General features: G+C 36.0%; 1 protein-coding gene across 5 annotated transcripts in view; it reads right to left on the minus strand.

Moving 5' to 3' along the window:
* Positions 1–25,776, minus strand: part of SCLT1 (sodium channel and clathrin linker 1) — a 206,320-nt gene that overhangs the window by 18,800 nt on the left and 161,744 nt on the right. The gene's annotated exons all lie outside the window — the stretch shown is intronic.

Raw genomic sequence — 25,776 nt, forward strand, 5'->3', positions numbered from 1 at the left:
ACAGCTGTACAAAAGTATTTTTTCTCTATATCCTTATTCTTTGAGTTTTTTGTTAAAAACAAAGACACCAACATACACATTAGACAACGCCTACACAGGGTCAGGATTATCAATATCAGTGTCTTCCACCTGTACATCTTGTCCCACTGGAAGGTCTTCAGGAGTAATAACACACATGGCACTGTCACCTCCTTTGATAGCAACGCCTCCCTCTGGAATATAGCTCTTGAAGGACTTGCCTAAGGCTGTTTTACAGTTAACTTAAAAAAAAAAACATGTAGGAGTATGCTCTAAGATAACAATAAAAAGTACAGTATAGGAAACACATAAACCAGTAACACTGCTGTTGATTTTCAAGTATTATGTACTATACATAATTGCACATGCTATACTTTTATAAGACTGGCAGTGCAGTCGTTTTGTTTAGCATCACCATAAACACCTGAGTAATGCATTGCACTAAGACATTATAACAGCTATGACGTCACTACGCAACAGGAATTTTTCATCTACTTTATAATCTTATCAGAACACTATTATATATGTGGTCCATCATTGACCAAAATGTTATGTGGTACATTACCATATTTGCTGATTTATGGCTAAATTTCTAATTTTCTAAAATTAGAAAAGTTCTAATTTTCTAAATTATAGAAAACATAGTAGTTAGAAAATTTTAATCCTTATTTGCTCAAGATTTACTGAGGAATTTATCAGAAAAACCATATTTTAGATAAAAACTATTGGTATTTATTTAGACTTATTTATATTCTTCTTTCTCCAAAGAAATTGAAGTGGCTAAGAAAAGCTTATTTTTCATTCAAGCATTTCTTTCAACCTTACAGTTTTCTTCCAAATGAAATTTTAGAAGGTATTAAAGGGTGAAGAGAAAAGTGATTTCACCAACTCTATCCCCTGAGACTTTCCTAGAGCCTTCCTGTCAGTACTTTGTAACTTTTTATTTCTCTGTCAGGATGTTTCATTGCAGGGATAAAGGAAAGACCCGGGAGGATGATTCGACTCTTTGTTATCTACAAGACATTTTCCCTTCATTAGAGAAAATAATTGAGAGTTCCCTGTATCATGAATGATTTAGGATAAACATTAAATAAGACTTTCCAGAAAGTTTCACAGTGGTATTACAGTTGAAACACATGCCCAGTAAGACTATATAATCTCTTCCCTGGAAATCTTTAAGAACAGAAACATTCATACCTATCAGAGATGATTTAAGTGTAGCTTGCCGGAAGACACAGAGATAGAGGAAATTTCATTTTGGTATGACATTTTAAAGAGTATTTTGCACCAAGTAATTGAAATAAAACTGTACCCAATTTCTCTATAATTTCTGGCTTATTATAGGGTATAAGGATCAAGGTGTAATTACTATCTTCCACTAATTTTAAAGTACATATAGAAGAATGAGGAATCCCTTATAGTATCACTGGGAAGTGCTTAGTTCATCAGTGTCTCATACGTTTTTAGTTCACTTATATAATTCATGTTTATGTGACAGAAAATCTTACTCATCCTTACAAAATATAATTTAGAAATATACTTGCAAAATGTAATTTCTGTGTAAGTAAAAGTTTACTAAGTAATTTACATATGAAGCAATTTATGTTGTATGTATTAAAAAATTAAATGCTTAAATAAACAAAATACTGTAATCAACACTGATATGCCATCAGATTAGACCATTGTTGGAAGATCTTTCAGCCCTTCCCTCTCTTCTCCTGAGTGCCCACTGTTTGTTGTTCCCATCTTTATGTCCATGTTGTACCAGTCTTTTAATCAAAATGTTTTCTCAACTAAATCATATTGTTTCCCACTTAAGTCCAATCAATTACGAGAGATGTTAGTAAAGCAAATCTGTAATATCATATAATATTAAGATCTAAAAGGCAAAATAAAGATTTTCTGAACAAAATATTTAATCCTAGTATGTGGCAAAATGGTTAGCAAATGCAAAGATTGTAATCTCAACTTTTTGTATGGCTTCAAAAGACCTGACTGCCAAAAAAGAAAATTCATTCCAAAGTTTCAAATCTTTTCTCATTGTTAACTAAAAATACCATGGGTTAAGGCAGGCGGGTCAGCTTTAGATATACTGGAGAACTTTGGGTCAGTGTTAGGTTCTTTCTTTCCCTATTTACACTTTCCCCCTAAGTGATCTTCTCTAGTCCATGACTGTAAATATAACATCACAAATTTCTATCTTTAGCCTGACCTCTCTGTGCTCTTCACTTGTGTATTCAATGACCTACTTGACACGTTTACTAGAAAAAAACTAATAAGCATCTCAAATGTAACCTGTCCAAAATGGAAACTACTTCTTATCTATCTCTTCCTAAGTTCCCTTCTTCCTAGTAAATAAGCATTGCCATCTACCTGGCTGCTCAAGTCAAAAGCTTAGGCATCATCTTTAATTCCTCCTTTTTCCTTCATGCCCTATATTTATCAGTAAGTTCTATTCTACCTTCCAAATGTATTTCAAAACTGCCCACTTCTCTCCATCTCCACTGAAGATAACCCTATTCTAAGCCACTATCATCTATTGCCAAAACTACTGTAATACTCTAATATCTGGTTTCTCTGATTCCATTTTTGCTCCCTCTCTAGTCTATTTTCCATACAGTAGTTATAAGTGGTCTTTAAACTCTAAGGATGTTTCAAATTCTCCAGTGATTTCCCACTGCTGCACTTTAGACTTTTTTTTAACCTTAAAATAGCACTACTTAAACATTCTACTTAAAATGAGTAAAAGTATCTCATTTAGAATAGCCCACTCAATCTGATCCCTGCTGAGGTAGCTTTTCAATATTACAGCATTCTTTCCCCTCACTCACTATACGCACTCACATGAGCTTACTCCTTCCTAACACTGGACCTTTACACTTGCTATTCTTCCATCTGCCTGGAATATTTTCCTGACTTTTTAGTATAATTTCTTCTCATTTTTCAGACCTCAGTTTAAATGTCACCTTTTTAGACTATTTTTTTTTCCTAAAATAATCTAGCTCTTCTAACTCCTACCTCCATTCCAGTAATGTATCACATGACTCCATTTACTTTCTTCATACCACTTTAAACATCTTAAATTGTTTATTTGTTGGTTCTGATTGTTATATTGTTGGTTCTTCTCTTACAGCCTCTCCCCACTAGAATGAAAACTCCTAAGGAGAAGCTACATTCACAAGGCTTAGAATGTAACTGGCAACCAAAAGGTGTTTTTTTTTAGCCTATGCATGCTTTAATTAATTCCACAGAATCAGTTGCCTAGTCCATCCAGTAATAACATTTCTAATATCTTACATCTTGCCTTTTCAAAGTTTTTGCTAAGTACTTGCTCTCATATCAGAACTAATGAGATAATTCAGTGATTATATTTTCTTTTTTTTGAAACAGAGTCTCGCTCTGTCGCCCAGGCTGGAGTGCAGTGGCGCGATCTCGGCTCACTACAAGCTCTGCCTCCTGGGTTCACGTCATTCTCCTGCCTCAGCCTCCCAAGTAGCTGGGATTACAGGTGCCCACCACCACACCTGGCTAATTTTTTTCTATTTTTAGTAGAGACGGGGTGTCATGTTGTTAACCAGGATGGTCTCGATCTCCTGACCTCGTGATCCGCCCGCTTCGGCCTCCCAAAGTGCTGGGATTACAGGCGTGAGTCACTGCACCCGGCCGATTATATTTTCAAAGTAGCCATCAAGTGATATAATAAATTTGGGAGATTACTAATAGGAAAATCAATGTGTTCTAAAGTTTTATTTATAAAGATCCTTCACAGGAAGCTTATTTTAAAGTTATTTGAAGAATGAACTGAAAGTTACAAAGTAATGGTTGAAATTTCCTCACAACATCTAATGTTAAGTGCTCATCTTAGAAGGAGTTTGGGGAAATTATGAAGTTCACTCATTTAATAAATACTGAAATGAGTGCCTGTTACATGCTACATACTACTGTGCTAGGTGCTAGGGAGACTAGGAGGAAACAAGATCTAGTCACTGCCATAGTGAAACTTATGAACCACTAGAAATATTGGAAAGCTACTAGGCTTAAAATAGGTAGCAAATGCTATAAAAACTTCATGGTGCTATGATAAAACATATGGAAGAATCGGGGGTTAGAGCTGTCTCTTCAGAGGAAGTAGACTTTTAAGTTGATATATAAAAGATAAATAGCAGTTAGATGGAAAAAGGCAGAAGGAAAAGAAGAGTGTCACAGTCAAACCCGTGTGTGAAGACCAGGAAAAAAGGATAATAAATTCAGGAAACAAAAGAAGTTCAGCACGAATGAGATACAGAGTGTTACTAGGAGGTGGGGGTGGGAGTGAGAGAGGAACAAGCTGGAAGTGCAAGGAAATACAGATCACAAAGAACCTTATAAGTCGTAACAGGAAATTGGCACTGAAGTATTTTAAGAAGAGAAGTGACGATTCGATTTGAACATCAGGAAATCTTGCTGACTGTAGCAGGAAAAATAGTAAGGATATTAATCCATAGTCAAATTAGAGTGTTATTGCAGTAATCCAGGTGAGCAATGTTGACAGCCTGAATGATAGCAACTGGAGAGAAATGGACAGATTGAAGAGATATCTAGGAGATTGAATTAGTAACACTGGGGTTTGGGTTATGAGGAGGAGTCCAAGATGATACCCAGAGTTTTTCTTGAGCAACTGGGTAGATGATATTACTATTCACAGAAATGGGAAATATAGGATGAAATAAAAATAAAAACTTCAGCTAGGGGTGAAATAATGGGTTCAATTTAGACTAAACTCAGTTTGAGGTACATATGAAAATACTCAGTAGAGAGTTGGAAATACAGACTATTTCAAAAAGGTCTGCATTAGAAGATGTTTTATAATAATAATTGGCCCATTTCTGTTTTTCTCTATCATAGAAATGAATATCCTAACCCATACTGAAAGTCAGAGTTTCCACACTAATTGTATTTTAATTGTGACTATCACTGGCATATCCATTAGCTGAAATGGTATGGTTATGAGAGTATGAGCAAGGTTTTCCCTGCAATGTATCCATCTCTTTGAAAACATCACACATACTTTAAATAAAACAAATAAAAGGCATATGAAATAAAACAAAGTTACTTAATTATGGGATAAGAAATTTAAATTTAGGCTAATATCTTGGACACTTTAATTAATTACTATAATTGCTTGGACCAGTCTGTTATGATTGAGGCACCGTTTAAGGTAAGGATGAGCCATGCAGATTTTGGCTGATACAGTACAAAGGAAAATTCCTTCAACGCATGAAATGCTTTAGTGATGACTGATGATTAAATTGCATAAGGTTCTATTCTATATTATATGAGAGAATTAAAAACAAAAGGTGCGCTATTCATTTCAGTGAAATGATGGATCTGCCAGCTGCAGCAAGCACTTTCCTTGGAACTCTTATGACAAATTAACATAGCATGAGCCAGATGTTTTTTTCTTTTTCCTGTTGAATTATGCTATAATATGCTTCAGTTACTTTTAGTAATTATGTATTTTGTAATTTGCTGGTACCTGCAGCTGTCTCTCATCCTGTTAATTAAAAAAAAAAAAAAGAAAAGAAAAAAACAGTTACAGCAGCCAAACATTACAGATATACAGCCAAGGAATTTTATTGTTTTACAAAGTGAAGAGAATGCCTTAGGTGCAAATGCTGTGTAGTTCACTCTATATGTACAGTTTGTTTTGGACAAGCGAATATTACATACTGTATATTCATGTGTTCATTCATTTATTCAATACAATCTAATTGAATAGATTCCTTTCCCAATTAAAACTGTTTAATCTGGTTAATAAAACCATAAATATTTAGATCCCTGTCTGCAGCAGAGACAACAGTGTTCACCAGACATTCCATGTGTACCATACATTTCCCAGACTTCTATGCAGTTCTCACCAATGGAGGTAAAAGTTAGTGATATATATAATTTCAAAACTGAGTTAGTTAAGTGCCCATGTTCCTCTTCCATTCCTCTCTTTCTCAGAGGTGATCTCAGGAAACCACGTGTTAAAGAAGGCGGACACTCTAGTAGAGCCTTCCTGCCAAACTGCCTAAGACATGCAACGTAAGCAATAATAAACCTTTGTTTTGTTTAGTCCCTAAGATTTCAGTTTGTTTGCTGTGGTGGCTGACATTGCTTAACATAATAAACTGCGTAGATCTGACCTACTCTTACAACACTATTGCCTCATTTTGCATACTATTTCTTTTACTTCAAACATACTGATTATATTACTGCTTTGGCGGTCTTTGAACTAGCTGTTCTCTTTGCTTAAAATGCTCTTTCTCCTGATCTTTATATCCTTTTTATCATTATATCTCACCTTAAGATTCATTTCTTCACAGGATCTACCTGGTCTACCACCCTCAGATATCCAACAATCCATTATCACACTGGCTTATTTTAAATTTTCTTTCTTTTTTTACAGACAAGGTCTCGCTCTGTCACTCAGGCTGGAGTGCAGTAGCATGATCATACCTCACTGCAGTCTTGACCTCCTGGCTCAAGTGGTTCTCCCACCCCAGCCTCCCAAGTAGCTAGAACTACAGGCACACACACCATGCCCAGAAAACTTTCATAATTTCTGTAGGGACAGGGTCTTGCTATGCTGCAGAGGCTGGTATCAAACTCCTGGCTTCAAGTGATCCTCCCACTTCGGTCTCCCAAATGCTGGGATAACAGGTGTGAGCCACTGCACCCAGCCTCTAAATTTTTGCATGGTACTTATTATCTGATAATTAACATGCGTATGTTTATTTATTCAATAATTTCTACTTCACTGTCAATAATCTAAACTTCAAAAAAATAAGAATCTTGTCTTTGCTGTATTCCCATTACTTCAAGAACAGTGCCTGCTCAATAAATACGTGATAAGTGAATAATATGTAGACTAGGAATATGTCCGAGGGCTGGCCAAGCACTTTTGGTTTATTGGGGTGGTTGTTCAGTGTGACTGGCGCATAAAGAACTTGAAGGCTGGAGGCAGAGAGGCAGACTGCAGATAAAATATGGCAGAGAAAAGACTGTGAAAAATCTGTAGGCAACAATAAAACAGAAGTCTTTAAGTAGGCAGGGCCAGTATACTTACTTTTTAGTAAAATAACTGTAACAGCAGTATGAAAGATGGAATAGAGTGGGGAAAAATTTGAGGGCAGAGAAACCAGAGTGAAGGCGGCCACTTTAGGAGCCATAGTTAAAGATGTGAGGGCCCTGACCAACTGCAGGGACACGTATGTCACCGCATGCTTATACACATGCAAGTATTTCTATAGGACAGACTCCTGTACCAGGAACTGCAAAAGGATCTGTACAGTTTAAATTTAGTTAGATTTTGCTACATTACCTTATAAAAAGTATTTGCCAGTTTACATTCCCACCTATACTGTATGACAACCCCTGTTTCCCCATGTATTTGTAGATGCTGGATGTTAACCATCTTCTACATTTTGCCAATTTGCTGGGTAAAAATTATTGCTTAAATTTGCATCTCTTTAATGAAAAGTGAGGCTGAACTTGCTTTGCTATGTTTAAAGGAGATTTGCATTGATGCTTTTGTGAGCTTTGTTTGAACCACTGAGTTCACATACTTTGTCCATCTTTCTATTAGGTTGTTAACCTTTTAATGTGGAACTTGATGAATTTTGCACATTAACCCTTTTAAAATTTTTCCAGTATCCCATTTGTCATTTATCTTTGTTTAGTATCTTTCTTCATAAAAATTTTAATTTTTATGGTTAGATCGATTAATCACTTTTTCTTTTTTGGATTCTGGGTTTTGTGTTTTGATTAGAAAGTCTTCTCTATTCCAAGAGAATAAAAATAATTTTATTTCTTCTAATACACTCTTTTTTACACTTAGCTCTTTAATACGTCTGGAATTTATTTTATATATGAAATAAAGAATATTCTAAATGATTTTCTATCTTTTTAACATCATCTTTTCACCAATGATTTGAAATACCACCATTATCATAACCAAAATTTCTGATTTTACATTTTTTTTTCTTTTTCTGTATTCTGTTCAAATTATCTATCCTTGTGCCAATACTGTTTTATGTATTTTGATATCTGGTAGGGAAAATCTCATTTTTTTCCCACAGAGGTTTGTTGATCTCATCTATAAAAATAGTAACGACAGGCCAGGTGCGGTGGCTCACGCCTGTAATCCCAGCATTTTGGAAGGCCAAGGTGGGTAGATCACCTGAGGTCAGGAGTTCGAGACCAGCCTGGCAAACATGGTGAAACTCCATCTCTAGTAAAAATACAAAAAAATTAGCTGGGTGTGGTGGCAGGAGCCTGTAATCCCAGCTACTCGGGAGGCTAAGGCAGGAGAATCGCTTGAATCCGGGAGGCGGAGGTTGCAGTGAGCCAAGGTTGTGCCATTGCACTCTAGCCTGGGCAATAAGAATGAAACTCCGTCTCAAAAAAATATAATAAACAGGTAAATAAAATAACAACAATCTCTCACTTAAGTAAGATTAGTACATATATACTGCAGTTACAGATACTATACACTAATAAGTTAACTAGTAAAACAGCTTCTTCTTTGAAGCTCAAAATTCTTTGTGATACATACATTGCAAGATAAAGTAGTAGTAGCTAAGAGGGGATAATTATAGAGGAATTAATAAGATATTACAAATTAAACTTCAAACCAAAAGATACCATACAGAAACTCAAATTTTTAAAAAGCTTCTGATCCTAAGTTCTCTGATACTAAGATGAAAAATTACCTATGAAAAAATTATTTTATTTAATTATTTTGTGTTACATTTAGTTTTGACTATAGTTACTTATGGGTAGATAATTTTAAAAATCACAGGCACTGGTAATCATATTTAATTGTCAGTTGCCAAAAGGTATAGAAGTTTCCACGGGGAATAAAGCAAGTCAAGGGAGGACTACGTATATCATGACTATACTTATATTTGGTTTTGCCTCTAATATTCTCCTAACTGTAGCAAATAGGTGGACAAAAAGCAAGCAAGAAAATAGCAACTTAAAAGAATTCAATTCTTATGAAGTAGAGAGGACAGAGGCAAACAGCCAAGTACTTTCAAGATTCAATGCATACAACTAATTTAGAGAGCAAGGAATGCTAGCACTTTTTAAAAGGCGTATTTTCAGGGGGAAAGCTCTGATGCTTAATACATCACAATAATGCACACAGAGAAGCAGGAAGCTGAGCCCTAACCTGAAAAGGCTCACTTTTGAAAGCGAGTAATAACACTTTTGATATGAATGCTAGAATATATAATGCTGTGGTATATATAGAGACATCATTACAGGGAGAGTCAAATGCATCAAATGAGCCATTTACTTTTAAAATGCTCTGTAGTTTATTTTGCAATTTATTATTAATTAAAGACCTAATTGGTTCAAGACTTGGACTATACCATTGAATCACTAAAAACAAAACCACTTCTAAGGAGAACAAATGAATTCTTCCCCAGAGATATGGAAGTACCATCTAGCAGTTAGTCTGGTACTTTACTGATGCTCAATATGGATGCTATTGTATGTCAAGGGTAGATTATCACCTTTGTAACGTATTTTTTCATTAAAATTAAAAATAAATTTTTTAACTTGAAAATTATAAATCTATTATGACTGTCATAGAATTTTGTATTATGACCAATAGGTAAGATAGGTCAGTGAAAATACTTCAGTAGATACATTTTATTGATTTCATGCATAATCTTCAGTATTATTTATGTTCTCCAAAAAGGAGGGATACAATTCATATATATAAATCTTGCCTAAAATCTACTGCCTTCTAGAACTAGTAATCTTTTTGTGCAAGCAAAAGTAAGTACATGGGCTTTTCTCTCCTACTCTTCCTCCTCCTCCTTCCCCTCCTCCTCTTCCCCTCCTCCTCTTCCCCCTCCTCCTCCTTTTTCTTTGTATATATATATATATAAATAGAGACAGGGTCTCAATGTGTTGTCCTTTACCAAGACTTGGTTTTTAAGGCTGGGCAGAAAAGGAGGTAAGCTTTGAAACAGAAAGAAAAAAAGATGGCAAAAATCCTAGTGATATTTACTGGATTTACTGGATTCACATATACCACTGGTCAAGATATAAACTGCAATCTTGACTATTTAGGCTAGGCAGGGCTTTGTTACCAAATGTGATTTGCTGAGCATATCTGGCCAGTGCTGGCAGAAAGTTCAAATAAATTTAAAAGCCAAGATTTCACTTAAGTAGGAATTTTCTTTAGAAGGTTGGTTGGTTTGCTTCAAATTGCTTATTTCATGAATTATTTCTATTTATTTCTCTCAGGGCAGTTAACCATTTCATGTTGCTACGTTCGGCATTCTGTTGTTGTGGAAAATTGTTTTTTAAAACAATTCTTTGTATTTAACTGAACATCTAACAAGGAGGCACTACAGCAAAACAAAAATAAAATCTAGGGACAAATGAAGAGTTTGTTCTTACACTGGAGCATTACAGCCAAGTTGACAGGAAACACAGGCATGGGAAAATATAACTGCAGTGTGGGAAACTGCAGAAGTTCTCTTCTGATTGCTTCTCTTTTCTCAGTGAAACAGGAATTGAAGTTATTGCCTAAAAGGGATGATGGGGGAGGAGTTGCAAAAAGATTTGAGGACAGAAAAAAGGGTATGAAATAGTCACCAAAGAGAGTAGAATATATAAAATGATTGTCTTGCAGCACTAAAGGTCCCTTTTGTGGTCATGAATTTAAAGTGAGACAACCCAGAATGGCTGTGTGTGTTTTTTCCAGCCACCTTGAGCTGAATGAGTAAAGCTACAGAGAAGACGAGTTATATTTAAACAGGGCTGTGGTTGGCCAAGGAAGAAGAGAAAGAAGGGCAGGAGAGTGGAGGATGATTATCTCTGCTGACCTCTTCTAAAATGGGGCACTCTCAAAAATACATACAGTGCCTATTGGCTTTTTCTGTTTATTTTTCTCTTTAGCACTCACCATCTATCACATATTTAATTTCTCTTGTTTAATTTGAGACCAATTAATGTTTGTCTCCCCTATTAGAATGAAAGCTCCATGAGGGCAGGGATTTTTGCCTGTTTTGTTCACTGGTATTGTCTTTTAAAAGGTATGAGTCTTTGCTGGATAACAGCAAAGCAGGTATCAGAGTACTGGTACTCACCCGCTCCTCACCACTGCCCACAAAGAGAAGTGACTAGCTGGCTTACTACTTAGCAGCTATTTCTAAAGCACTGGGCGATTTGGATATCATTTTGATCTTTAAAACTAGTAATATTGCCGGCCGCGGTGGCTCACGCCTGTAATCCCAGCACTTTGGGAGGCCGAGGCAGGTGGATCATGAGGTTAGGAGATTGAGACCATCCTGGCTAACACGGTGAAACCCCGTCTCTACTAAAAATACAAAAAAATTAGCTGGGCATGGTGGCTGGCGCCTGTAGTCTCAGCTACTCTGGAGGCTGAGGCAAGAGAATGGCATGAACCCAGGAGGTGGAGATTGTAGTGAACCGAGATAGCCACTACACTCCAGCCTGGGCGACAGAGCGAAACTCCGTCTCAAAAAAAAAAAAAAGAAACTAGTAATATTATCTTTTATTGTAATAAAAAATCCTTAATGTGATAGATGTTTCTCTAAAATCTTAAATAGAGTAATAAAAAATAGGAAGTGATGAGAAATGAGATTGGACATACATGTAAAAGCCAGATCTAAAAGCTGTTGCAGCAGTCCAGGGATAAATGAAGAGTTTGTAAGAGAGGTAAGAGATGATGGTGATCTGATCTAATATAGGAGTAGCGGGGATGAAGGCAAATGGATTTGAAAACATTAAGGAGAAAGAAGAGAAAGAATCAAACATATCTGAAAGCTGACTATAGAGGTGCACAAAGGGGATACAGAAAGAGGAGCAATCTATGGACCACATTTAGGTCATTCTATGGACCACATTTAGGTTGTTTTCAAGATCATGGTTATTGGAAACTATAGTTTCTTCTACAGTCTTTGAATTTTAGTTAAAATCAATGCCAAAAAGCCCACACAAACAAATAATTTTCAGTATTCAAATGAATTAAGCTATGATGGTGTGATAACAAGTAGCAAGATTGATGAGGTTTTTTGACACAACTCATTCTAGTAAACTCCTTTAAGTTAGTCATATATGGGCTACTCTGCTTGCTCATAAAGGGGCATGGCATACTAGAATTCAAGTTGGAAGGATTCTTCTTTGGTGTTGCACTGCTGGCTAGCACACTCCTTTAAAAATCACATTTCAATAATTCTTAAATAAATTACCTATAAACATTTAAAGAATCATTATCAAGTGCCCAACACTATACTATAGACTGTTATGCTTAACTAAATAGTTATGTTCATATATAGATACCCATTCAACAAATACTCTGCCAATAATTTCTAGTGGTCTGGTGCCTGTGGACATACATGCCCAGTTCACAGAGGTCTGTGTTATACGGCCAACGTGTACTTTTCTAGATTTCAGAATAGGAGTTCAAAAAATTGAATAATCCTAGCTGCAATGTTTTGTGCAATATTTCTCCTCTGGAAGTATGACCTTAATTATTAGCAATACTGATTTTTAAAAACTGTTTCACCCAATTAAGCCTAGTGCTTATGTTCAGGACTATGTATTCCTTTATTATCAACAGTCTTCATAATAATTCTTAGAATCAATAGCATTTTCAAGTTTGTAAGATGAGAAACAAGTTTCATTATACAGCAGTGGTACAATTATGGGAATTCAAGTTTCTTAGGTCTGTTAAATACTGGGGGCACATTATATCATGTTTTAAAAGTTCAAATGCATTTCAAAAAGCTGAAGTTCTACTTTGACCAGAAAGGATCAAAACTGGAAGAAGAGTTTGGCCTAGAAAAGAAACAATAATTGATAAAATTCACTAGCTTTCATTCATTCATTCATTCATTCAACAAATATGTTCTGGATATCTACTAGTGCTGGACACTCTTTTAAGAGCTAGGGATACAGTGAGGAATAAAACAAACTTTATGGAGCTGATAGTCCCATAGGAAAGACAGACTGTTTTAAAACATGTAAAGAAACAAGTATAAAACATAATTACTGACAGTGATGAATGCTAGGAGAAACAAAGATAGGCAATGGGACAGAATAAGTTCTTAGTGGCAAAGCCTTATTCATCTTGTGTTTCTAGCATTTAGCAGAATGCTTGGAAAAGAATGGTCACTCAGTTGTTATATAAATTAAACTGAGTTTTAAGGGATCTGCTTTTGTTTCTGGATCCATTTGTATACATCTGCAGACTGAAGTATTAGACATTTTAAATTGCAAGGTATAATTCTGAACTTGATAGAGTGAAAAGATGGACAGTAATAATACTGCTGAACACTTTTACAGGGATACTAAAATTCTGAATCAGAGCAGATTTGGGTATTTTCAGGTAAGTGTATGAATACATTAAAGCAAGTATATAAAATATTAATGAGCTTCTATTATTGCAGTTAATATATATCATTTTAATAGTCTACATGTTATTTTTAATACAAAAATGACATTAAACCAAATTGATTTGTTACTTTTTTTTGTTCTGAAAACAATGGGAAAATCAAATGTAATGAAACCAATAAAGGAGTAGCACTGCCTTTCTCTTATACTTGACCCAAAATATCTGCCAAGTGGCAGAAGCTTTCTCTGAGTAGATTTACAGTTTCTAATCACCAAAGCATACTGACTGACGAAAAAGCTAAAAGACTTGAAGTCTTTACAGGACATCCTCAGCACAGGCAGTCCATCATTAAGGAAGAAACATAGTTAAAAATTACGGTACATTTTTTCAAGATGTTTTGAAGATTTCAGCCAATGCAACAGACACTTACTTTTTCATCTACCGTTTCAACACAGTGTAAAAACAAATCAAAGTTAGACACTTTTGGTCCATTAGAGCAATGTGTCCTTGTATCATAGGCTTAGGATCCTATACTATAAGTTGCTTCAAGGTATAGTATAGTTATACGTCTTGACTTAGTTCTGACTTGTCAAGACTTAAATGTCTTGACTTAGTTCTGAGACCCTGGCAAAGAGGCTGGTCAGTTCCTGTTTTGAGAAGCTGAGTGTACAACTCCAACCACTTCCCTTATTGGGCTGTCACATTCTGGGCCACTACATCTGCCGTAATCACTCTAGGGCCAGGAACCAGAAAAAACCAACCAACGAACCAACCAAACCAGAAACAGCCACTACGCCGTGGAGCCCACTGAACTTGTTCACATCAGCCAATCTAAAACTTGTTCACCATGGCGTCACCTGTTCCTTTCTGTAAAAACCACAATAAAATGTGTGCTCACAGTTGCCCCCTTCACCTTCTACCTCGTGACTGACCCCAGTGCTTCCCGAGTGGTCCTGTGTGGTGTGCTGTGTTTGTCCAGGGAACTGTGAGCATAACAAACTATAAAACTCTTTCCATTTTCTCTCTCTTGATCTGCATCTGGCCTCACCATCTCATACAAAGTAATATAGTTAAAATATAACGGTACACAACATATTGATTTTAGTCAAGAAATAATATTAAGATCAACTACTGTTTCTTAATTATTATGTATTATTTAAGTGCCACATTGGTTTTAATGATCCTGATACTAATCCCCAGCAACAGTTCTGATAATTTATTTTATAGCCACAGTCCATTTCAATTTCCAGGATGCTGTAATTGACCACAGACATATGTAAACTCTGTATGGGACAAAGATTATTGGAAGCCAGGTTCTCGATTACTGTGCTAAGTGAGGTGGGATACTTTTAAAGAATATATGTTTGGATCTAGTAAAGGTATACTAAGTTATTCAGATTAATCAATTCAGTAAAAACTCCACAACTCTGTAAAAGCATCAAACAGAGGAAAATATAGTGAAAATGTTCCAAGACAATTTCTGAATGAAAGCTTATAATGAGAAAAGCTAACAGAATCTTGGAGCACCAATACTTCCTCTTTCCTGGATGGCATTTACAATACTGCACACTTGGGATCTGACCCTGTTACCACTGAGAGAAAGGGGTGTGGTGGAGAGATCCTCTCCATCGTTGATCTGGCATCCCAAAAGAGCATCCCTTCAAGGTTAAAGTGAACCATATCTGAAAGCATGCCACTTCTCTCAAAGTCACAGGACTACAGGGAAGCTACTTTGGTTATGAACAAAGCAGAAGAAAAAACGTATTCTTCTGTGGCCACAGACCACAGATACACCTCAAAATTAACAAAGCCCAGAAACCCCACCCTTAGTTGAAGTTCTCACACCCAGTAGTGCTCTCAGGCACCCAGAAGAGGCAAAGGCAAAGATTCTCTATGGAAGCTTTATAACAAAAATTTTCAATGGCAATTACTAATAAATAGATAGAGAAACCAGATAAGATGCTTAGGAACCAAAAGAAACAGATCTGTCTGATGACAGATATTGGAGTGGTCAGAAACAAACTTTGAAACTAAGGAATACAATAAAATGGTACAGGACATAAAACACAAAATGATCACTCTAAGAAAGGACCAAACTGAACTGATAGAGCAGGAAAACTCACTTCAAGAATTTCATAATACAATCAATCACAAGTATTAACAGTGCAATCAACCAACCTGAGGAAAGAATCTCAGAGTTTGAAGACTGGTTTCTCTGAAATAACTCAGATAAAAACAAAGAAAAAACAACAGAGAAGAATGAATAAAGCTTCTGAGAAATATAGGATTATGTAAAGAGACCAAATGTATGATCTAGGATCAAACCTCCACATACCAATATTAACCTTGAATGTAAATAGGCTAAATGCTCCAAATTAAACGGCACAGAGTGGCAAGTTGGATGAAGAAGCAAGACCCAACTGTATGTGATCTACAAGGAACCCATCTCACATGCAAAGATACCCGTAGGCTCAAAATAAAGGAAAAGAGAAAAACAAAATGGAAAACAGAACAAAGCAGGGATTGCTATTCTAATTTCAGACAAAACAGTCTTTAAACCCATAATGATCAAAAAAGACAAAGAATAACATTACATAATGGTAAAAGGTTCAATTCAACAAGAAGACCTAACTATCCTAAATATATATGTATCTAGCACAGGAGCACCCAGGTTCATAAGGCAAATTCTTAGAGACCTACAAAGAGACTTAGATAAGCACACAATAATAGTGGGAGATTTCAACACGCCACTGACAGTATTAGGCAGATGATCAAATCAGAAAACCAGCAAAGATATTCAGGATCTGCACAGGACATTTGACTAAATTGGCCTAACAGATATTTATAGACCTCTCCACCCAAAACAAACAGAATATACATTCTTCTCATCTGCACATGGCACATACTCTAAAATTGACCACAATCAGCTGCAAAACAATCCTCAGCAAATTAAAAAAAAATCATACTAAACACACTCTTGGACCACAGTGCAATAAAAATAAAAATCAATACTAAGGAAATTGCTCATAATCATATGATTAATGGAAATTAAACAACCTGCCCCTGAATGACTTTTGGGGAAACTATAAAACTAAGGCAGAAACCAATAAATTATTTGAAACTAATGAGAACAAAGATACAACATACCAGAATCTTGGGGACACAGCTAAAGCAGTGTTAAGCAGAAGTTTATAGTGCTAAACGCCCTCAAAAAGTTAGAAAGACCTCAAATTAACAACTTAACATCACACCTAGAGGAACAAGGCAAACCAACCCCAGAGCTAGCAGAAGACAATAAATAACAAAAATCAGAGTTGAACTGAAGGAAATAGAGATGCAAAAAACCATACTAAAGATCAACAAATCCAGAAGTTGGTTTTTGAAAGAATAAGATTGATAGACCACCAGCTAGACTAATAAAGAAAAAGAAAAGATCCAAATAAATAGTCATAATGACAAGGGGATATTACTATTAACCCCACAGAAATACAAAAAAAAAATAACCTCAGAGACTACTATGAACATCTCTATGCACACAAACCAGAAAACCTAGAAATGGATAAATTCTTAGAAACATACAACCTTCCAATATTGAACTAGGAAGAAATTCAATCCCTGAACAAACCAATAGTGAGTTCAGAAACTGAATCAATAATAAAAGTCTATCAACCAGAAAAATCCCAGGGTCAGAAGGATTCACAGCCAAATTCTACCAGATGTATAGAGAAGAGCTGATACCATTCCTACTGAGACTACTCCAAAAAATTGAGGAGAAGGGACTTCTCTTTAACTCATTCTATGAGGCCATAATCATCCTGATATCAAAATCTGGCAAAGACACAAGAAAAAAAGAAAACTTCAGGCCAATATTCCTGATGATCATAGATGCAAAAGTTCTCAACAAATACTAGCAAATTGAATCCAGCAGCACATCAAAAAGACGATCCGCCACAATCACGTAAGCTTTATTCCTGGGATGCAAGGTTGGTTCAACATACACAAATCAAGAAATGTGATTCACCACATAAACAGAACTAAAAACAAAAATCACATTATCATCTCAACAGATGCAGATCTTCTGTCATCTGGGCTGGAGTGCAGTGGCACAATATCGGCTAAGTGAAACCTTGGCCTCCCAGGTTCAAATGATTCTCATACATCAGCCTCCCCAATAGCTGGAATTACAGGCACACGCCACCACGCCCAGCTAATTTTTGTATTTTTAGTAGAGATGGGGTTTTGCCATGTTGGCCAGGCTGGTCTTGAAGTCCTAGCCTCAAGTGATCTGCCTGCCTCGGCCTCCTAAAGTGCTGGGCGTAAGCCACTGTGCCCAGCCTAGAAAAGGCTTTTAATAAAATTCAATATCCCCTCATGTTAAAAACCCTCAACAAACTAGGCATTGAATGAACATATCTCAAAATGATAAAAGCCATATATGATAGACCCACAGATAACATTGTAATGAATGGGCAAAAGCTGGAAGCATTCCCCCTGATAACTGGAACAAGACAAGGATGCCCACTCTCACTACCCCTATTCAACATAGTACTGGAATCCTAGGCAGAGCAATGAGGCAAAAGAAAGAAGTAAAAGGCATCCAAATAGGTAGAGAGGAAGTCAAACTATCTCTGTTTATGGATGATATAATTCTAGACCTAGAAAACCAATTAGTCTCTGCCCACAAGCTCCTAGATCTGATAACTTCAGCAGTTTCAGGATACAAAATTAATGTACCAAAATCCATTGCATTTCTATACATCAGTGACATCTAAGCTGAGACCCAAATTGAGAACACAATCCCATTCACAAAAGCCACAAAAAGAATAAAATAGGAATATAGCTAACCAGGGAGGGGAAAGATCTCTACAATGAGAGTAACAGAACACTGCTCAAAGAAATTGGGGATGATACAAATGAATGAAAAAACATTCCATGCTATGGATAGGAAGAATCAATATTGTTAAAATGGTCATATTGCCCAAAGCAATTTACAGATTCAGTGCTATTCCTATCAAACTACCAATGACATTCTTCGCAGAATTACACAAAAAAAACTATTTAAAAATTCATATGGAACCAAAAAAGAGATCGAATAGCCAAGGCAATTCTAAGCAAAAAGAACAAAGCTGGAGGCACCATGTTAACGAATGAAAAACTATACTACAAGGCCACAGCAACCAAAACAGCATGGTACTGGTAAAAAAATAAGACACATAGACCAATGGAACAGAATAGACAGCCCAGAAATAAAGTCACACACCCACAATCATTTGATCTTTGACAAAGTAGACAAAAACAAGTAATGGGGAAAGAACTCCCTATTCAATAAATGGTGCTCAGATAACTGTCCATATGTGGAAGACTGAAGGTGGACCCCTAATATCATATACACAAATCTTCTTAAGGTTGATTAGAAAATTAAATGTAAAACTTAAAACTACAAAAACCCAGAAAGATAACCTAGGGAATACCATCTGGACATAGGCCCTGGCAAAGATTTTATGATGAAGACTCCAAGACCAATTGCAACAAAAATAAAAGTTGACATGTGGGACCTAATTAAACTAAACAGCTTCTGCACAGCAAAAGAAAATATCAACAGAGTAAATAGACAATCTACAGAATGGGAGAGAATATTGGCAAACTGTGCATGCTATAAAAGTCTAATATCCAGAATCTACAATATAGTTAAACAAATTTATAAGAAAAAAACAAACAACCCCATTATAAAGTGGGCAAAGGACATGAACAGACACTTTCAAAAGAAAACATACATGCGGCCAGCAAGCATATGAAAAAATGCCCAACATCACTGATCATTAGAGAAATGCAAATCAAAACCACAATGAGATACTATCTCACCCACATCAGAATTGATATTATTAAAAAGTCAGAAAAATAACAGATGCTGGCAAGGTTGTGGAGAAAACGGAATGCCAATCCACTGCTGGTGAAAATGGAAACTAGTTCAGCCACTGTGGAAAGCAGTTAGGAGATTTCTCAAAGAACTTAAAACAGAAGTATACCATTCAACCCAGCATTCCCATTATTAGGTATATGCCCCAAGGAATATAAATTGTTTTTACCACAAAGACGCATGCTTGTGTAGATTCATTGTGGCACTATTCACAAGAGCAAAATCATGAAATCAACTTAAATGCCCATCAATGGTAGACTGGATAAAAAAAATATGGTATATATACCCCAAGGAATACAAAGCAGCCATAAAAAAGAATGAGATTATGTCCTTTGCAGCAACACAGATGGAGTTGGAGGCCACAGTCCTAAGTGAACTAACGCAGGAACAGAAAAACAAATACTGCATGTTCTCACTTACAAGTGAGAGCTAAATATTGAGTATACATGGACACAAAGAAGGAAACAGCAGACACCTACTTGAGGATGGAGGGTGGGAGTAGGGAGATGATCAGAAAACTATCAAGTACTATGCTTATTGTCTGTGTAACAAAATAATAGGTATACCAAACCCTTGTGACATGCAACTTCCCTACACAACAAACCTGCTCATGTACCCATGAACCTAAAATAATAGTTAACAAACCAACCAACCAACCCCTTGAGAATATACAACAGCAAATTGAACATTAAAAAAGATAATTTGTAAAATAACAGATCAGAAGAGACTGTGTGACTGCAGCACAATGAAAAAAGATGAAAAATAAAGAGGGTGAGAGACAAATAAATGCAATATAAAAGTTTAAAATACCTTTGATCAGAATCTCAGGAGGACAGGAGACAGTGAATCACGCAAAGGCAATATTTATTTTGGTTTTAAAATGCAACCTCATTGGGATATAATTGTGGGAAATAAGGTGCAGCCATTTTGAGTGTAGAGTTTGGTGAGCTCTGACAAAAGCATACACTCATGTAACCACCGCTGCAATTAAGATACAGAATAAGCCACATGCGGTGGCTCATGTCTGTAATCCCAGCACTTTGGGAGGCTGAGGCAGGTGGATCACTTGAGGTCAGGAGTTTGAGACCAGCCTCGCCAATATGGTGAAACCCCGTCTCTACTAAAAATACAAAATTTAGCTGGGCGTGGTGGCACATGCCTGTATCCCAGCTACTTGGGAGGCTGTGGCAGAAGAATCGCTTGAACCCATGAGGCAGAGGTTGCAGTGAACCAAGATCGTGCCACTGCACTCCAGCCTGGGTGACAGAGTGAGACTCCATCTCAAAAAAAAAAAAAAAAAAAAAAGATACAGAATAGGTCCATTGCCCTAAAAAGTTCCCTCTTCCCTTTTGCAGTCACTGCCCCACCCCTCAAATCCCAGTCCTAGGCATCCAAACTGTTTTATCATTACAAATTAGAATTGCCTTCTCTAGAATTTCACACATATGGGATCATACAGTATATAGTCTTCTATATCTGTTTTTTTTTAATCTCCTTTTTGAGATTCATCCATGTTGTTGAGTGTATCAGTGGTTTGTTCCTTTTTATTTCTGAGTGTTTATCCATGCACCTGGTGATGTACATTTGGGTTCTCATTTTCAGCCATTATAAATATCTATAAACATTTGTGTACAGGTTTTTTGTGTCGATATATTTTGGTTTTATTTTTGGAAACAGTCTTGGTCTGTTGCCCAGGCTGGAGTGCAGTGGCATGATCAGGGTTCACAGCTGCAAACTCCCAGGCTCAGGTGATCCTCCTACCTCAGCTTCCCAAGTATCTGGGACTTTAGGCATGCACTGCCGTGCCTGGTTAATTTTATTATTTTTTATTTTGTAGAGACGAGGTCTCACTCTGTTGCCCAGGTTGGTCTATGTGTGGACGTGTTTTCATTTCTCTTGGGTAACATCTGTGAGTAAAACTGCATGTCTGTATGATGAGTATACATTTAACTTTGCAGTAAAATTGTCTATTATTACTGAGTTGTAAGATTAAAAAAAAAATCAAGTACTTTGTCAGATATACTAATTGCAATTTTTTTCTCACAGTCTTTTTTCATTTTCTTAATGGTGGCTTTTGAAAAGCAGACATTTTAAAAATTTTATTTATTTTTATTTTTTATTATTTATTTATATTTGAGACAGAGTCTTGCTCTGTGGCGCAGGCTGGAGTGCAGTAGCACAATCTTGGCTCACCACCTCCCAGGCTCAAGCAATTCTCGCTCTTCAGCTTCCTGAGTAGCTGGGATTACAAGTGTGGGCCACTATACCTGGCTAATTTTTTGTATTTTTAGTAGAGACGGGGGTTTCATCTTGTTAGCCAGAGTGGTTTTGAACTCCTAGCCTCAAGTTGATCTGCCCACCTTGACCTCTAAAAGTGTTGGGATTACAGGCATGAGCCACTGCCCCTGGCCAGAAGTTTTAAATTTAATATAGTCCATTTTATCAAATTTTTTTGTACTTTATTATTGTGTCTTGGAAGAAATTTTTGCTTATCATAAGATTTTCTTTTAGATATTTTATTGTTTTCCTTTTTTATGCTTAGGTCTATGATTCATTTCAGCTTATTTTTGTGTATGGTGTGATGTAATGGTGTGGCACGTAAGCTCTGAAACGAACCTCAATGATCCCTACCTTATGAGGTCCTTATGAAGTCTCACCTATGTGGGCTCTACCCAGGGACTCACTTTTAATTGATAGAATATGGTTAACGTGATATGATGTCACTTTCAAGATTAGCTTAAACAAAGCTCTTGACTTTTGTTTTACTTTCTCTCTTTCAACTTCCTTCCCTTTCTCCCTCACTCCTCTCTCCTCACTCTGAGGGAAGCAAGCTACCACATTTTAGACCCATAAAGAGACCAACAAGGCAAGGAATTGATGTCTCCTGCCAATGCCAGTTAAGACCCGAGGCCTGCCAACACCTACAGAGTGAGCTTGGGAGCAGATCCTTTCCTGGTCAAGCTCTGAGATAATGCAGCTTTAGTCAATGCGTTGATTGCAACTTTATGAGAAACCCTGAGTCAGAGGCATTCTGATTCAGACATGTCTAGATTCCTAATCCTCAAAAACTGTGAGAAAATAAATGTTCGCTGTTTTAAGTCACTAAATTTTGGAGCAATTTGTTATGCAGTAGTAGATAACTACACAAAGTGTTTTCATCAAGTTTGGAAAAAATTTGGCCGTTAGTTCTTTTTTTTTTTGGAGCTGGAGTCTCACTCTGTCATCCAGGCTGGAGTGCAGCGGCATGATCTTGGCTCACTGCAACCTCTGCCTCCTGCCTCAGCCTCCCAAGTAGCTGAGATTACAGGCATGTGCCACCACTCCTGGCTAATTTTTGTATTTTTAGTAGAGATGGGGTTTCACCATGTTGGCCAGGCTGGTCTCGAACTCCTGACCTCAAGTGATCCACCTGCCTTGGCCTCCCAAAGTGCTAGGATTACAGGCGTCAGCCACGGTGTCTGGCCCATTATTTCTTAAAACACTCCCACACTCCCATCCCTGCCCTCCTGGGACTACAGTTGTATGTATTTTATACTGCTTGATATTGTCCCTAAAGTCTCTGAGGCTCTCTGTGCATAATTTTTCTTTGGTCTTTTTTTCTCACTATGTTTCATTTTTGGATGGTTTCTTTCGCTCTCTTCAAGTTCTCTGATCTTTTCTTGTGCAGTGTATGATCTGCTGTTAATCCCATTTTGTGAGTTTTAAAATTCTCTAATATTTTTCATCCACAGGTTTCCATTGGTTCCTTTTTTGCATCTTCCACTTCTCTCCTTATCATCTTCATGTGTTCCTTTAAATCACTAAGAATATTTACAATGGCTGGTTTAAAGTTCTCATGTTTTAATAATTTTAATTAATTAATAAAAATTAAAAAAATAATAATTGTATCCCCTCTCATTTCTGGGTGTGTTTTGATGCACTAGTTTTTGTTTTTCTTTTTTTCTGGTTATGGGTACCATTTTCCTGCTTTTGTTTATCTATTTTGTTGGATTTGTTCTGGCAGGTAATTAAGTTACTTGAGGACCAGCTTGTTCATTTTGAAGCTTGTTTTTAGCTTTTTCAAGACAGATTTTCAATTCTTTTTACTCTAGGCTAGTTTAGTTTTAACAATAGGATAAAGTGATCCTGAAATCTTTATTGTATACTCTGGGTGTTCAACAAGGATGTTCCACTCTGGCCGACTGGAACTCTCATGTCTCTTATTACTGCATAAACTCTTGATGTTTTGTCAGTTCACAGCTCCCAAAGATGTTATCTTTAATGTTCTAGAAAAAAACACCTGTCAACTTGGAATTCCATACCCAGCAAAAATATCTTTCAAGAATAAACAAAAAGTAAATATATTTTATGAGCAGCAGTTGAGAATTCACCACCAGTAGATATTTACCAAAGGAACTTCTGAAAGACATAATTCAGACATAAGGAAAGTAGTCCCAGATGGAATGTATGAGAATAGTATTGTTCATATATATTTATTACTTTATTCTACATTGCTTCTAGTATCTCATTCAGTAATATACAATAAATATATTACTGTTCATATATATTTATTACTTTGTTTTACATTTATTACTGTTCATATATAGTTCGTAACAGTAATATATTTTTTACTAAATGAATAGTAATTAACCTATCAACAATAATATATAAGCTGGGTAAGAGAAATTAATGGTGCTAATATGTTTCAAGGTTCTTGAGTTTTCTGGGAGGAGAATAAAAGCTTTGATTAACTTCAGACTTCCTAAGTATGTGTGGTATAACATGTAGGGTAGTTACCAAAAGAATATGAGTAATTAATTTCCAAATATTGGGGAAAAAAGTAGAATGATTAAAAAAAACCAAATGAATTAAAAAGATGAGAAAGAAAAAAAGGAATAAAGCAAAGATGTCAGAAATAGAAAGTACTAAATAATACAATAAAAACAAATCCCAATATATTTTGAATTACACTAAATATCAGTGAATGAAATGGCCTGAAACTGAGCTATCTAGTGTTTCTAAATCTATGAAACAGAAACAATTAAGAAAAAAATAACTAAAATGACTGCATATGCTTAAGAACTTTAGAATTTATATGAAAATGTACTTATACATAACATGTAGATTAAAAAAGATAATAAATATTAGAAAATAATTTGAGGCCAATTACTCCTATAATCTCAGCATTTTGGGAGGCTAAGGCAGGAGGATCAGTTTCTTAAGTCCAGGAGTTCAAGACCAGACTGGGCAACATAATGAAACCATGTCTCTACAAAAAACACAAAACTTAGCCAGCTGTGGTGGTGGGCATCTGTGGTCCTAGCTACTTGGGAGGTTGAGGCAGGAAAACTGCTTGAACCTGGGAGGTGGAGGTTGCAGTGAGCCGAGATTGTGCCACTGCATATCAGCCTGTGTGAAAGAGTGAGACCCTGTCTCAGAAAAAAAAAAGGAAAATAATTTGAACTAAATAATAGTACTATGTATATCAAAACGTATACTAAAGCTAAGACATAGGGAAAAATTTATAACATTGAAGAATGCATGCATTAGGTGAAAATTTGAGCCATGCTTCTATTTCAAGAAGTAAGAAAAAAGAACAGCAACATGAAAGAAAGGAGAGGGGTAACAAAGAGCAGAAAGTAATAAAATTATGTAATAAACACAAAATAGAAAAGATTAAAAATCAAAGGTTATTTATAAAGAGTAAAACAACTGAGAAACTCTCATAAGAGTGATAAAGAAAAAAAGAGACAAGGTACAATAATATCAGGAATGCAAAAGGAAGTATTACAGATGCTGCAGACATTAAATGGACAATAATATGAAAAACATATCCAAAAATACTAAAAATTTAGAAGAAATTGACATATATCTATAAAAATATAATTTACCAAAACTATGTCAATGAAGAAATATAAAATCTGAAGAATTCTATCACTGTTCAAGAAATTTTGATTGACTCAACGATAAAAAAATACTCCTACAAAAACCCAACGACAACAAAAACAACAACAAAATTCCAGGCCAAGAGATTTCACTGGAGAATTCTATCAAATATTCAAGGAATAAACACTTCCAATACTCCGTAAAATATACGAGATTACAGAAAAAGAAGGGCTACTCTCCAATTTGTTTTTGAGGCTAACATAACTGATATAACTTGAGAGTTCAAGAAAGGATTTCAGTCAATCTCTCTCATGAACATAGATAAAAATATATTAAATAAAATTCTAACAAATCAAATCCAGAAATATATATAAGGAGAATGCATTACAATCATGTTGGTTTTGTCACAGGAATGAAAATTTGGTACACTAGCAAAATCAATCCATAAAATTTATCCCATTAATAGATTACATAGAACAAATCCAAATAATCACCCCAAACAATGCAGCAAAAGCTTTTATAAAATTTAATATCTGTAGGCTTTGCATGCTGGCTCCCAGCACTTTGGGAGGCC

Source organism: Pan paniscus, chromosome 3, assembly GCF_029289425.2.
Source record: "Pan paniscus chromosome 3, NHGRI_mPanPan1-v2.0_pri, whole genome shotgun sequence".
NCBI lineage: Eukaryota > Metazoa > Chordata > Mammalia > Primates > Hominidae > Pan > Pan paniscus.